At 29.2% G+C, this 16306-nt stretch overlaps 1 long non-coding RNA gene across 3 annotated transcripts; it reads left to right on the top strand.

The window, feature by feature from the left end:
• Positions 1-1401: 1401 nt before the first annotated feature.
• On the top strand, positions 1402-15110 carry LOC129987420 (uncharacterized). Of its 3 annotated transcripts, none has more exons than XR_008785578.1 (3): positions 1402-1494; positions 5829-5912; positions 14444-15110. It is a non-coding gene; the product is annotated as an uncharacterized LOC129987420 (long non-coding RNA). The 3 variants fall into 3 exon arrangements; XR_008785579.1 differs by having other exon boundaries at positions 1481-1546; XR_008785580.1 differs by lacking the exon at positions 1402-1494 and adding an exon at positions 1495-1617.
• Positions 15111-16306: the final 1196 nt, after the last annotated feature.

Here is a 16306-nt window from a genome sequence, read left to right as displayed (position 1 = left end):
TCAATACGGAAATAAAATTACCTTTTATTTTGCACATTTGCTGATTTAGTTCAAGTGCAATATGGCAACACTTTTAAAAAAGCCAAAAATTTACATAAACACCGATAAAGTCTCTTTATTTGCAATTTCATTTACTGGGTAACAGAGAACGCTGAGCAGAAGAAGAAGTTCTTTATTCAATGGTTATGGGGTTACCTTAAGTCCAACGTCTATCAAGGAGTTGTCCAGGACTTGGCTAAGTTGAAGGATAACATATCACGGACTGTACTGGAGATTCCTGCAGACATGTTACTTTCTGCTGTTGTGAATACTCTGCACAGAATGCAATATGTGGTCCACAAACACGTGTGGTGACGCTTTATAAGCCAGATAACAGCTACGAGACATGAAAAATTTCTTTTGTCTAGTGGTCTTGTTACTCGGCTACAAACCCGAAGGTGGCGAGTTCGATCCTCGCTTATCGCCAATAGCAACATTGGTGACCCGGACGTGATACGCAAAAAACCTTCATACAACTGTTGTAGCGCCCTCTACCAGAAATAAATAAAATCAAAGCTGATAAATAATCAGCCAATAAAAAAAAAATGAAGCTGATAAACAATCGGCCAATAAAAAAAAAAGAAGCTGATAAATAATCAGCCAACAAAAAAAATGAAGCTGATAAATAATCAGCCAATAAATAAATGTAGCTGATAAATAATCAGCCAATAAAAAAAAAATGGATAAGGCGCAACAGCCAATATCACCACTAATAACAACAACAACAAAAAAAAACAGGACAAAAAAATCGTTCGACTCACCACCGACGAACTGAAGGGGGAGTAATGTGGTGACGCTTTATAAGCCAGATAACAGCTACGAGACATGAGAAATTTCTTTTGTCTAGTGGTCTTGTTACACGGCTACGAACCCAAAGGTTGCGAGTTCGATCCTCGCCTATCGCCAGTAGCAACACACGGCAGCCACATTGAACATGATTTGAATACTTAATTTCCTTTAATTAAATGTAAAAATTAATTATTATGAGTTATTTTCTAACCAAATTAGGGAAATTGTGATTACCTCCCTGTCGGATATGTCGCCTTTTTAAAATACCCCTTTCCCAAGCTTTCACTGTTTTCAACCACAGTCAACATTCATTTCTATTCAAAAATTAGATTCATAAAACGTAATTATGAGCAAAAATAAATAAATTATATCACGGTATTATCCTTTATTAAGAAAGTTCGTGCATAAATAAAGTCTCCCTTCTTAATAGATCCGACCGACAGTCGTCCACATTCAACCCTATGCATTTTAAAAATGCTCTTCATTCTTGGCGTGTAAATAAATTTTCACCTTTTGGCGCAAAAAAGCTTTTCCGTAAGCAACCATACATCTATTCTCCCATTTCCAAGACTACCGGAATGAAACCCTTCCTCCAGTGCTACTTCCCTCCCTTAGAACTTCTAGTAGGGGGGTTCAAGCGTCCTCCGGTTAACGAGTCTCCATATGGTGTGTTTTCTTAAAAAAGAATTTTTACGTTATGTTATTTTATTTCTTTGATGTACGGATCATTTGATTAATTTCAATTCTACTTCATTTATAAATATTCTGATCAGTTTCTGACATAATTATGTAAATAGTCTCATGAAATTCTCTGTCTTGTGTTTTGCAAAAATTAATCGATCAAACCGAAAGTAGAGTTCCGAGTCATAACAATATTGTTATGGATATCTATGCTAGTTGATTTTAAAAATTATTAAACAAATCAGTAAATTGAAAAAAACTTATTGGAAGGCTATATCAAATGTGTAATACGTGAAATGAAATGCTGTAAAATTCAGTATTCCTGAAACTGTAGATTTCAAGTGTCTCTATCCTCCCCCTTGTTGTTTAGCTCTATGATTTTTATCATACTAGAAAATGAAACCATTGTGTATAGTCTTGTTCTTAAAACCTTCACGAACAATTAGATCTTTCCATGTTAAATAAAAAATAAAATTATGGGAAAACGCTTTTAATTATCCAATTTCACTGTTTCTATGAAAAAGTAAACTAATTGGTTTTCAGGATAATCATTAGCAAATTAATTTTAAGGGTTATTCCATGTTTTTTCATTGATTCAGATTTTCAATATTTTTTAATGCAAAAGATTTTTTGATCTTTCTATATCCTCGACCAGTTAAATACTATATTCAAGAAACATAATAATATCAAATTAATGAAACTAGTTCTCTAATTGACACATCTTTACTCATTTTCACCTCTGTTTTGATGATATACAAAGAAAGAAAAATCCATGATCAAATAATAAGGATTATACATGAGCTACCATTTTATTTTCTAAGCATTTTAATTTTTTATGCGATAAATGTGTATGTGGCAGATATTTAATATAACAAATATACATTTGCAAGAGTGTATTATTAAATTATAAAACATATATTGTCAATACTGCAAAATTTATATCAGATTATAATTTTTTTTTTTATGAAAGTTATATTTATTTTTTTTACGGTGTATTATTTTTCAGATTAAGAAATAAAAGGGAAATATTTTAAATTTTACTGTGAATAATTTGCATATAAAGGGTATCAGTAAAATGCAAAACATTTTATTGACTAGTGTTTTTTCCCCCTTTTTGCACTCTTTTTTTTTTATGCCTTTAAATTTTTCATGATTTTACTTAAAAATAGACTGCTTCTTTCATGAAAGTTTTATTTTCATATAAATAATACAGATTCTGCTATAATTAATCAAAAACTATTTAATGCAGTATAGGTAATTTGAATTTGTCATCTCTAGTGAACATGAAAAGTACCATGTTAATGAAAATGAATGAAGCAAAGTACTTTTTCTTTTATCATTTGGATTTTATTTGTTAAATGCCTTAAAGTTGCAGCTCAGAATGTCACATTTAAGAAAAATAATGCTTTTTTCAGTAATCGCTCATATATTATATAGCGAATTTAAGTATTTTTAAACATTTCATCAAAATATTGAAACTTGTATAGTTAATGACTTCTATTCCATTATACATTCATTGGAAGATGATAATTGGACAGAAAACAAAATATTTTGTATTTACAGTTTGCATATTTTTTACATTTCTTTCACTATTATAAAACCTAATTAATATCAAGCTGCTTTTACTCTTTTGGTAAATAAATTCTTTGGAGACTAATGAGATTATGATAAATGTCTTCTATTATAATATGAAATTTGAATGTCTAAACTTATATTATTTTCTTATTATTATTTTGGTTAATTTAAGTGGTTTTTGTTGAAAATTTCATGAACATGGGATATGAATTTCAAGACATTACTTTTTATCATTACTTTATATGGTATAGTTGAAATTAAAGATATATATGTTTCAAATTATTGTGGCAATAGAAAAAATGCTGCTTCATTATTCTGAAATATTGCTGTATATTACCTCATATTGTTTCTTTATTTAGCACATTTGTAACTAACTTTAATTATGAATATATGTGATTGCTATCTCTTGGATTTGTTCATTCTTGCAATGAGTAATAAGATATTTAGGCCAGCTGCTAGGAGTGGATATCTTACAGAATGATTTTAATAAATTAGCTGAATTTTATGGGCATTCAAGCCATTTTTATTTTATACCAATTCTTCATTAGTGAAATATTCAGCTGTTCTATTTTTTTTTATACAGTTCCGTTTTTGAAAATTGCCTATTTCATTCATATTGCATAATTTATTTTCTATTCACATTGTGCAACCTACCATCTTTATTAAATTTTTGTTCAGATATAGAAATGATTAATGTTTTAATCTCAGGAAAACTAGTATTATTGTACATACTGATAAATTTGAGGATTTTACTATTTTCAATTGCATTCTCTAAATATACCCTGTTATAATGTAAATTTAATTTACAGACTTAATATCAAGCAACACTTGCTATTAAAAAGATCTTTTGAGAAAAATTAATATATGTAATTAGAAAATAGAACATTAGTATTCCGTAGTATCATAAAGTTGGAACTTAGTTTTCTTATGATTAATTATAACAAAATAGTTTAGGTACTTATTAGTTAATGATGAAGCATTAGCGATTTGTTGGCGGAAATATGATTTTCCTCCTGTAGACTTTGTATAAACTGTGTAAACAGATGATTGTTTTCTTTTTTTGTAGTTTAGAAGTACGTTCATAGGTTGGTGAATTTCCGTGCTATATTACGAAATTTTTGACTATTCCACCATTATTTTATAAAAATCATGGTTTAATTTACTATGTATATTGATAGCCTGCTATGATCAGAAATTTTGCAAATTATATTATTAGACATTAATACTGACTAATTATTCTTTGATTTGGGATTAAAAAACATGTGTTTGTGTTCATTTTCTTGTGTAAATGATATAAATATGTTCATTCTTTTTACATATTTTAAGAAAGAAATAATTTAAAAAGAATTTTTCTGGTTACTTTTATTTGTTGTAAAATAATTATTTTGTAAATTAAAATAATAGTTTATATCATTCCAGGCAATTGCTTTCAGTTGTTATAATAAAAAAGAAATATATTGATTGCTGAAAACTATTTTATAATGTACTATTAGTACATTTGATTGTGTGAGAAGTTTTAAAGGTTTAATTCAATTAGCCCAATACTCGGTGCAAAAATTAACTGAAGTACTATAGATTCAATTGATAAATTTGCATATTGATAATTTTTGAGCCATGAGTTATTAATATTATATTGAATCCTTCATGAATTAAACAGTGCACAAATTATTTTATTCTAAATCATTTCTTTTATTTATGATCAAAGTGTGGACTGATACGAGAGCTAAGAAAAGGTTACCATTTACTGTCATAATGTCTTAATGAAATTAAAATATTTTAAATTTCATCAAAATCTAAAATACCTAGATGTGCATGAATTCAAAAACATACGATTCCTTAAATTAGATTATCAATTGAATACTTTTATTTAAATTCTATTTCAAAATAATTTGTGTAAGTACATCTGCAACAGATCAACTTTATCTAATCTTTTAAGATTAAAAAAAAATTCATGATAAGAGAATAAAAAAACAAATATTAATTTAAGTACGATAGATAAAATGTAAAAATATTAATGTAGTATTCTATGTTATTATTAATGTAATAACAATTAATATTAAATGTACAACTGTTAATGTAAGTACCATACATAATACATACAATAAAATCATAAATATGCGAGAACTGATTTTGATTTTATGTTGAATGAAATTATGTTTCTAATGAAAAGAAAGTGAAATATATCAAATGTACATAAACATTCTACCAAGTTTTTTCTTTCTTTCTTTTTTTTTTTTTTTTTTTTTTTTGAAAAATATGCAATAATATGCACATGAATTGTGTTTCCCAAATTAGAGTAATGATTTATGTTAACAACAATATATTTTTGACAGCATAAGCCATTGTGGGAAATAGAAAGAAAGAATTATAGAATTCATCATGTCTAAAAATATTTCTGTATTGTTAAAGATTTCATAAAAATCCCACAGATCTTGCTCATTGAACGAATAAGCAAAGAATTCTTTTAATTATAGATTTGGCTTTGAATTTTATTGTGAATTTTTTTTGTTTACTTTTAACCATGCTAGCTGGCGCTTTAGATTCCTTAAATAGAGCATATTGTAAATATAAAGAATTATTTAAGGCATTCAAAATATTAAAATACTGGTCTTAAATATTTTTGAAGAAATACTAGAAGAAAGCAAAGGAACTTGCCTTCTCGAAACAATTGCCATGTCATTTATTTTTTTTTTCTAAATGAGCCAAATTTTTGTTAATTTATAAGTTATCATTATTTTTTCCAGATCTGGCACTTACTGATACATTACTGAAAAGATTGCACTTAAAAGCTTTATGTGAAAGAATACAACCACCAAATCATTTGTTGAGTAAGTTATGTTCTTTAGCTACTATAAATTATTTTCAGGTATTTTATTAACATAATTATTAACAGTTTTTATATAAATGAAATCTTTTGTTTAAAGGAACAGTTAATTTGTAATTAAATTTTTTTTAATGAATTTGTATTCATTTTATATTTTATGTGTGATTAATCTATTCAATAGTTTATGTATGAAGAAATTTTTTTTTTAGTTAATGAGGAAAGTTATTTAGCAAATAATTAAGAAATAAAGTAGATATGAAAGTAAAAATAATTTTGATAACAATCTGCTATTAACCTTTAATATCGCATTTAAATATTTACCATGGTTTAAATATAAATTTTCATATATCCAGTTTTTTTCTTATTTGCAAGTATATAGGCTGGCAGAACGAATAGAAAAATTGAAATTTAGATTGCAAAAGAATCATTTTTTAATGTCGTCCATCTAATTCTACATTTTAGAATGATCTTGTTAGCATTATCGTGGGCAAATGGACAGACTTTCCATAGACAAATTTTTGCCAAAATATGATCGAAATCAATACTTAGTATGTTCCAATGCCTTGTATCGAATTTCATCTATTTGGCATACAGTAGTTTTGAGATAACTAGTCCAGGTAGAGTTATCTCATTCTAAAAATTATTTTTGGCTTTAGAGAAGTTTAAAAAATGACTAAAGATTGGCAAAATCTTGAAATTGAATATTTGTATGCTATATATTAAAATATCTTAATGTATTTATCAGAATGATAAATACATCTTTTTCTTTTCTTTATAATTTTCTTATTGTAATTTTAAATATTTATTCAGACTAAAAAGTATTAATCAGATAATATAAGTGGCATCATTCCAGGTGCATTTTAATTGGTGTTTCAAACTCCAGTAAAATAATTTAAAACTAATTACAGTAATTCTAAAACCACAATCTTCTGAAATTAGCTGAAGATATTAATTGAAAATTCTTCACCACATATTCGATTAAGGAGAAATTAGTACATGCATTAAAACAAAATTGAAAGCATTGTAGCAAAATAGTATTAGTGGAATACAATGGCATATAATCTTATCTGAATGATTAGGGTTAATTTCTTTTAAAGGAAAAATGGGAAGCAGGCAGAACACGTGTTACAAAAGGTAAAACTTTGTAGAATTTGGGAGAGCTTTTTTTCCTTCCCTCTCCTTATCTTTATGTTATTAGAATCTTTTTTTAAAAAAATGTTCCTAACTGGATCTGAAAAAAACTAATGTATTCAATTTTTTTAAAATCTTATCGTAAGTCCTGGTGAATTAAACTTTTTAGATTATTATTTTTATGATTTTCAATTCAAACTTATTTTCACACCATTAACAGAACTAATCAAAATTTTATGTAGATAACACCAAACCAGCAGGAATGATCACTCCAAAACTTTCTTGTATAGTTTAATAAACGTTTTTTTTTTTTTTTTTTTCCAGAGAATGCCTTGCAGAGTTATGAAATATTAATCTTTGAAGTGAAGTTAGCATTTTTGCTGAATATATCTTGTCATCCTTGGTTAGTGTTTTGACAACTAATGCCTAGAGTGACTTTAGTAATGTTCAAAAATCAAATTTGTGCTTTAGGTATGTTTTTCCCAAATGATCAAAGCAAAAAATCTGACACAAAGCTACAGTCTTAATCACAAAATTATATCATGATTTTGATATATTAAATTCATTGTATTTTCAAATTGTTTTGTTTACACTTTTCTGAAAGTACAAACAAACTTTAATTGAATTTGGCTCAAAATTTCATGAATGTGTGCCCTATCAATATTAAATCTAGGTATCAAATTTTAACTTCATAACTCTGTGTGTGTTGAATTCGATATAAAGACTGTATACGAAATCCTATCCATCCAGTCCAAAGCATTTTTGAGTTACTTCTGTCAGAAACAGATGGACATTTTCCAAAAATGTCTTTATTGAACTCGAGAAAGTCTAAAATGTGGAGATACTTCAAAATTCCGAGTCGAATATTTTCACAATTATTTTATTTTCTCTATACTTTGCATAAGATAAAGTAAAAATGAAACAATAATAAAAAAATAAAACAAACAAACGGTTTTGCTTTTTTTTTTTTTTAAATTATAAACTAAATGTATCAGAAATTTTCACTCTAATAAATTTAATTTATTAATTTTTCTAGCTTTTTCTATGTTCAGTCAAATCCAAGAGCATTTTTTTTTTAATTAATCCAGATTTGAAAATGTAGGAAAAAAGAAAATAAATTTCTGGTGTGCAAGTTTGTGGGAAGTCAACACTATTGATTAATACTGTTTCCAGTGGGACTTCTCGCCTTTTAAGACTGGTCCTTTTTCCTGTTTGCACAGCTAAATAAAGTTTGAAATTTTTTTCTTTTAAAAATGCAACTCCATTTGCAATTATTTTTAACTGTGAAAAAAAATCCTTTTTTACAGCTGAATACTGTTTGTTTTTGCTAAATTTATTGTTTTTCGGCGAACAAAAATTGACCCATTTTCCTTTAAAAAAATTAAAAAATGCTGTGAAAGAAGAGCAATTTCTATTATACTTCCTTCATGTTCCTGAATTTTAAAATCGTGAAATATTGGCATCTTACAACACAAATAGTTTTAGTTCGCTATATTTATAGGTGCGGCAGAAAAACCCGAGCAAACAATTTTTAATATAACTTGATTAAAAATAATTAAATAAGCAAAATATAACAAATAATAATAAGACTAGACTTTTACTAATTAATAAATTTAGTTTGTTTCAAAGTGGCCTCCTTTTGCAGAGGCGCAAACGCTTATTGAAATTTTCAGCAATGGGCCGCAAGTCTTCTACATTTTATTTATTCCATTCCCACCGAAGCCATTGCTTTAGAGAGTCCAGACTTTTGCATGTTTCAGTGCAAGCCCGAGACTCGAAAATGGGCCATACACTATAATTATTAGATTCAGATGCGGCGACACTAGTGCCCACTTTTCAGATGATATCACGTCCAGAAAATGTGACTTGCACCGCTCTTCTGTCTTTTTGGGCTTGTGAGTTGGTGTGGTGTCTTGTTGAAACTCCCACTTTACATTGCCGAAGTGCATTTTGGCCTATAGAAATTTAAAAACTTCTAGAAAGTCCTGGTAGACATTTTGATTTATTTTAATGCCCTCATCCACAAAAACCAGACATGTTTTGCCACTTGCGCAAATTCCGCCAGAGACTATGACCGACTTTGTATTTTTGCGATGTTCAATTCTTGCTGGAGTGCTTGGAACGTTTACAGACTAGATCCTATGGTTCTAAGAGCTATGGGCTTTTGGGCGGCAAAGAGCTTCTCATTAGTGAAGAGGAATCTCTCTCAGAGCTGACTTGCGTTCCGTTTCAAAAGTTTTTTGGCATCTTTGGAGCTGCACGAGTTTGTTATCTTCAGTGAGAAGCTGAACTTTTGGGGCCTTGCAAGGCTGCAGTCCAACCTCTGATTTTGCCATTCGTTGCACTTATTCCCAGTTCACGAGCTATCTTTCTGTGGAAACTCAAATTTCATTGAACTCGCTTTTTGATAACCTTACGGCTACTAAAAGTTTTTTGTTCACTTCCTGAACTTTGACCTTCATTGCATTGCCAAGCTCTTTGAAACGTTAGATTGCATCAAACACTGTTTTCCAAGGCTCATTAAGCAAATGAACGATTTCATACTGTTCGTTTTCCAACTCTAAAATAGCATATCTTTTACTTGACATTGTGAAAAAGCCCCAAAACAATACGTAAACTAAAAGATACATTATAAAATATGTTATAAAAGGAAGAGTGGTACATAAAAGGAAATGAATAAAAATTAAGAATAAATTAATTAATTCTATTCTATGATGTAATAACTTTCTCCGAGTTTTTTTGGCCACACCCTATATTTTATTTGAAAAATGTAATACAAATATGATCAGCTAAATTTGTGAAAAATGTATACACAAACATGATCAGCTAAATTTCTTTTTGTTTCTTGTCAATTAATACTTCATTGAACAATTTAATTTTCCCACTTATATGAGCACTGGAGGGAGAGGAGAAAAATGTCATGCAGAACTTTTGTAGTTAGTTCAATTCAATTATGGGGAGATATGTTGGGCATGATTTTCTTATCCATCTTGATGAGGCAATTTGGAAAAATACTAGTTTTATTCACAATACAATTACTCATATAAATAACTATTTACATAAAGACATATTTGGATTCATAGTTGATACGAGTCAAAGCTAAAATTATACGGTTAGAAAATAAACTGACTATACATGATTCGAAACGAGTTGAGTTGTCTCTGACTTTCAAACCTTATTTTCACCACGACGATGAGTTGCCATCACAACTACTCTCCCCTAAGTGAGATACCGTGACAAAAATGTATATCTCCCTGATAATGTGATGATGAATCCTCATATTGTCAGGCTGATAATGGTGCAAATATGGGAAAAAACGTAAAAATAATCTTTGCATGTTTTTGTAATGAAAATCTAAGAGATAGAGAATTAGCTTTAATTATTTTCCAAGCATAGATAGTATGATGATGAAAATATTTTGTAGGTATTATATGGGGGGAGAGTTCGATTCTTTCAGAGTAATATGGAGACTCAGAAAATCTTTGGAAGGAAATATTCCAGTTGTTGGTTTATGTTCATCATTTGATATAATATGAATTTATGCCCATTGTGATTATATTTTGTATTGCAATATTCAATGTGAAATGAATACCCCCCTCAATAGGCATATGTAAACCAAAAGATCTAAAGAGTAAATGTTAAAGTGTTTTTTTTTTTTTTAAAGATATAAATGTCTAACTTTCAAATGAAAAAAAAATGTAATAATCATAGAGTGAGAAGTTATTTTCGATATTAACAATTTAGTGTATTCACGTCAATCCAAATCTTTATTTTGGCGCAGTATAACAAAAATGAAATCCAATTCGCATTATTATGAAAGTTGAAATTTTTACAAAATTTATTGTGAAGCCATTTGTATTGTATTTGTGTATACTTTACGTGTCATCTGTGATTTTAAGAAAGGGGACTTCAGTGACTTCTGAATGTATGTAAAATTCATTGTGATGAATTATCCTCTCTGTGCCGTAGCATGTACCAAAATCGGATTTATTTCAGAAAATTCATTTGTATAGGTAAATGAAAAGATCCAACAAAAGTCTTTTACAGTGTTCTTATTTATATAATCAAATGCTGACAAATGCAAAATGAGAATCCTCCGTAATTTTTAATATTAATTTCTTTGATATCTCTAGATAAAATATATAAATACTATACATACTCTTTAATTTGGTACTCAAGGGACCATTTCAAATGACATACTATGAAATCGTGGTTCAAAGTGCTGTGGACTATTTCCTTCAGCTGTACAATATAATGGCATAATTGTAATATTTAACAAGATAAGTGATAAATTTAGTTGATTGATTTGCTTATAATGTTAAATATTATTTAATTTTAGATGGAAATTAAATTTTTTAAATTCTCTAACGACCTCTAAACAGAAGTGATCATTTTAAATGCAAGGTTTTTTAAATTTTTGGGCTATGTATTTCATTTATATTTAACCCTTTGCACTCAGATGCTCCCTGTCAGCTACTGTTTTTAATAGATCATCATTTTGACGCTTTATTTATTTAATTTTGATTGCTAAAAATATCTATAGAGTGTTAAGAAAATGTAGATTAATTTTTGCGGGTGAATTGAGCTCAAAACAATTTATTTATTGGAACGCATATATATATTGGAACAAGAAACAAGTTATGGTATTAAGTGACTAACTTTAAATCGAATTCTTTTTCCAAGTGCAATGGGTTAAAAAAATTCTCTTAATTTTGAGATTTGTGTCATTTTAAGGTCTAATTAAATAAATGTAAAATGATTTAATTAAATATAAATAAAAACTGATTAAAATAAAATATAAAAACTGAAATCTGTTGTCGTAAATTTCATGTTAACATGTTTTTATCTTATTTTTAATCATGTGCTATCATCTCGAGTCCAGAATTTTTTTTTCTTGAAAAACCAGTTTAAACCGATTTGAAACAATCATGTGATTAACAGATGACGCATATGTCGATATTCAGAAAAACTATAATTTCCCCTCCTGCCCCCTCATCTTCAAATCCTGAAACTTTTCCTTGGGGGGGGGGATTCAGGTGTTTTTTTTTTAATTTTATTTTATTTATTTATTTATTTATTTTGAAATCTGGTTTTAACTGGAATGTTCACAAAACTAGCTCAAGAATGCAGTGTGCGTACACCTGATATACCAAAAACAGAGTTTCGCAGAGCTTTGCAGATTCCTCACTTGCAGAAAGTCCAATTCCAATAAGGTGTTGATTACCCACTTCGGATGGAGTGCGCACACTGCATGCTTCAAGCTAAACTGGAAGATACGTACTTTTCTGCGAAAATTTCATTCTCAGATGAAACATGCTTTCAGAGAAGGCGACTTCTACACGCATAATGTGAATATCTGGTCATTCGAAACCCTCACATCACTTTCTCGTCGAACGTACAAGTTTAATAATAACATCTGGGCCGGGATTCTCGAAGAACACCTTTGAGGTCGTATCTTCTACTCTAATGCTTCAGTGGCGCAAAGTACCTAGTATTCCCTCCGGATTTACTGGAAGGAATACCGACCATTGTACGCCAGAATATGATAGCGCACCAGCTCATTTTAGTTGCATTCGTAAAGTTTGACATGTTGTTTGCGAATGAAGTTTAACGACTATCAATTCTGCAATGTACATTAATTATTTTCCTTGAACGCATAGAAACTTTACATACGAGTAGGCCTCTTTTTTTGAACTACTTTGTTCCTAATCCTCGTATTCATAGGGCCATTCTCTTAGCTAGGCACATTGATTTCCCGATGCCTGCTTTTGCTATTTTCACCGTTATGGTAATTTTTCATCTCCTTAATGCCTTCTATTACATCTCTGATTTTATCTTTCGAATTTTACATCTTCTGCAAACATCCGTATCAATGTTGAAGCGATGCTTTCTGGTGCCCATTTTAGTTTTTCTTGAATATCTTAAAAACTCCTCAGTTTTCACCCAACACGCTTATATCAAATCAAAGAGTGTAAAATTCCCTACAGTTTCAACTTTTTCTTCACGTTTTTAAATTTTTTTTTAGATAAGGGTTCTAAACTATGTTTTCGTTTTCAGTAATTTACGACTTCTGGATCAGCAAATCGGCATGTTACCTACATGGAAAAAAAGAAAAAGAAATAAAAAATTGAAATCTGCTTTCGCAAATTTCAAGTTATCATGTGAGAGTATTTTTTTCGATGAATTGCTTACAGTTAGAAAGCGATATTTGACATTCAGAATCCAAGTGGACACGTTCTGTGTTTGAAGTTGAGTGTTGCGATTGAGAATCTGCAACACTCTGCGTACGTTTCCGTTGTAAAACTATTTTACGTTCATGTTTAATTCGATCCGCTTCTAATTTTAAATTTTCATTATTCGTTTTGTTGATTGAATGTTTTGTCTGAAGGTTTGATTGAATGTTTTGTCTGAAGGTTTGATTGAATGTTTTGTTCCGGCCTCTGTTTGCTCTTTCGTTCCCCTTTTATTTATTTATTTTTTTTTTCTTTGCAAGGCTTCATCGGGAGAAAGCTTAGGACACCCCATTTATGATTTATTCATTTCCTACGCGATATAGAGCTTCAATTATTCGTTTTCTTCAATTATTCAAAACCCCATAACGAAAACAACATCATGTTATTTCATGATAAAAAGCTTTTAAGAATGTACTTTAAATTAAAAAAATTCATAGTTGAAGCATCATTTGTTATTTTTTATTAATTTTTTTTAGAGTTTTCAGCAATTCTGGGACTCCGTATATTTTTGCGATGTTCACCTACTAAATGGCGTTTGTCTATGTTGAATGGTGATTTTTAATCCTCTTGATGCCTACTATCACCCCTCTGAGTTTGTCGGTCGAATTCGGCAACACCCTGTGTATATATATATATATATATATATATATATATATATATATATATATATTCGAATTCGACCGACAAATTCAGAGAGGTGATAGTAGTCATGAAGAGGATAAAGGATCATCATACAACATGGCGTTGTATGGTGATCCTTTATCCTCTTCATGACTACTATCATACTACTGCATACAGATACCATCCATAATTGTATTGGTCAAAACAAATATATATATATATATATATATATATATATATATATATATATATATATATATATATATATATTGAGAAAATTAAAAAAAATTAGTTAACTTTTCTTAACGAATAGTTATCATAATGAGTGTAATTCTTCTTCCGGTGTAATTCTTCTTTTTTCCAAAATTCCTGTTGATATTTCGGAATCAAAGCCAGTAACCATGGACTTCTACATACTTTTTTTTTATAATTAATCAAATATTTAGTTAATTAATAAAATAAATAAATACCAAGTATTTTATTATTATTGCCGTTTTCAGTAGCTCTGATTGTAACACTGCATTAATTTTTTTTTTCTTCTTTCTTTTAGATTCCAAGATTGTGTTGTCACGAACCTAATGAGATGCTAATGAGAAAAGCTGATAAATCATCACATCTTTCGGAATAAGAGTGGCAACAGTAAGAAAGGCTTGATTTTTCTACGACCCGCAATTCCAACTTCAATATACAACATATCTCGATGGAATCGAGAACCTGGAAATAATAAATTCCCCAATATATGTGTGTACAAATTCTTCATCACGCTGTAATTTTTATTACTTATTAGTGCATATGTGCGAGTATTATTACTCACATACAAAAAAAAAAAGGAATTTGGTTCTTATGACCCCTGTTATAAAACATTCTTCCAAAAATGACATTCAAAGTTGTCATTTTTGATTCATTTAATGAAGAAACTTAATTTTTGCCAAATATGGTCAAAGACATTTAAATTGTATTCATCCTGAAAATTTTACTTGGAAACTGGAATTGAAGAGATGTCGCCTGCTACTAATATGCAGAAAGAAGTGGTTTAAAAACGCAATTTTCTCATTGACCATTTAATGGAGAAAACATATGATTACAAATTTTGTCATCTTTTCTCATCTTCGGAATTGAAAGAATCGTTTACTGGTGCATGCTAAAGAGAAACCAGATACATGTGACATTTGTAATAAAGCATTTTTTCAACGGTCACATTTAAAAATTCATGTAATGTCGCGTAGGAATGAGAAATCTTACGCTTGCAGTGTTTGCAACAAAAACTTTTCTATGTTATGGTCTTTGAAAAGACACCTACGGCTGCATACGGGAGAGAAACCGTATACATGTGATATCTGTAAAAAAGCTTTTTCGGATAAGGGTAATTTGAAAGGACATTTAAGTATACATACGGGAGAGAAACCATATAAATGTGTAATTTGTAACAAACCCTTTTCGAAAATGTCTGATTTAAAAATACACTTACGGATGCATACGGGAGAAAAACCATATTCTTGTGACGTTTGTAACAAAACGTTTTCGCATACGGGGAGTTTAAAAAGACATTTACTTACGCATACGAAACGCATGTGACTTCTGTAATATAAATTATTCTTATTCCATTTCTTTAAAGAAACATTTGCCAAAGCATATCATAGAAAATGAATGAAGTGTACTCCTCTGATGTTCAATAAAGTGCCTGTTAATGGGAGAGTACTTCACCTCATCTTAAATAGAGAAACTTATAATAATGATTTTGTAGTACATGTTTCAAAAAACAAGGACCAAATATATTTATTATTTTACTTAAACATGTTGAAATAATCTCATTTAGGAATTTTATTTTTGTACTACACGGCGTATAATGCATATTCATTGTTATTATTTAAAGGTAATTCTTATACTTAAGTGAATGTTCCAACTTTGAAGGACTATTCAAGAAAACAAAACAAAGTGTAATCTTGTTGTTCATCTGAAATTACAAAAAGTAGTTGAAAATATTAAGAAGACATTTATAAATGTTCATTAGAAGACCTCCAAAAAATACGAACGTTATCAAGACGATACGATAACTCATTCAATAACCTTTCAGTTTCTCCATTATCAAGCTTTGAAAACCTGAAGATATGCATGTTTGAAGTTTATCAACGTCAGTGCAGTTTGTTGTAGCCCCAGATTAATTTAATAATGTGAATATGCTTTATATGCTTGCGTTAAAATGTTTCCAATAAAAATTTGTATTTTATTGAAAAGAATTGTAAATTAAAGTACTTCCCTCTTACTTTTGTGTGTGCCTATAACTTGTATAAGTTTTCTTCTGTGACATTTTTTGCACCTTCTTAATGTTTCGGAACTGCGATTTATTACGAGAAATGTAAAATCTAATATGTAGATGTATGACTTTGTACGGAAGAGTTTCAATTATAGAATT

The sequence above is a fragment of the Argiope bruennichi genome, chromosome 10, assembly GCF_947563725.1.
Source record: "Argiope bruennichi chromosome 10, qqArgBrue1.1, whole genome shotgun sequence".
Lineage (NCBI taxonomy): Eukaryota > Metazoa > Arthropoda > Arachnida > Araneae > Araneidae > Argiope > Argiope bruennichi.
This window is presented reverse-complemented; position numbering and strand designations above follow the sequence as displayed.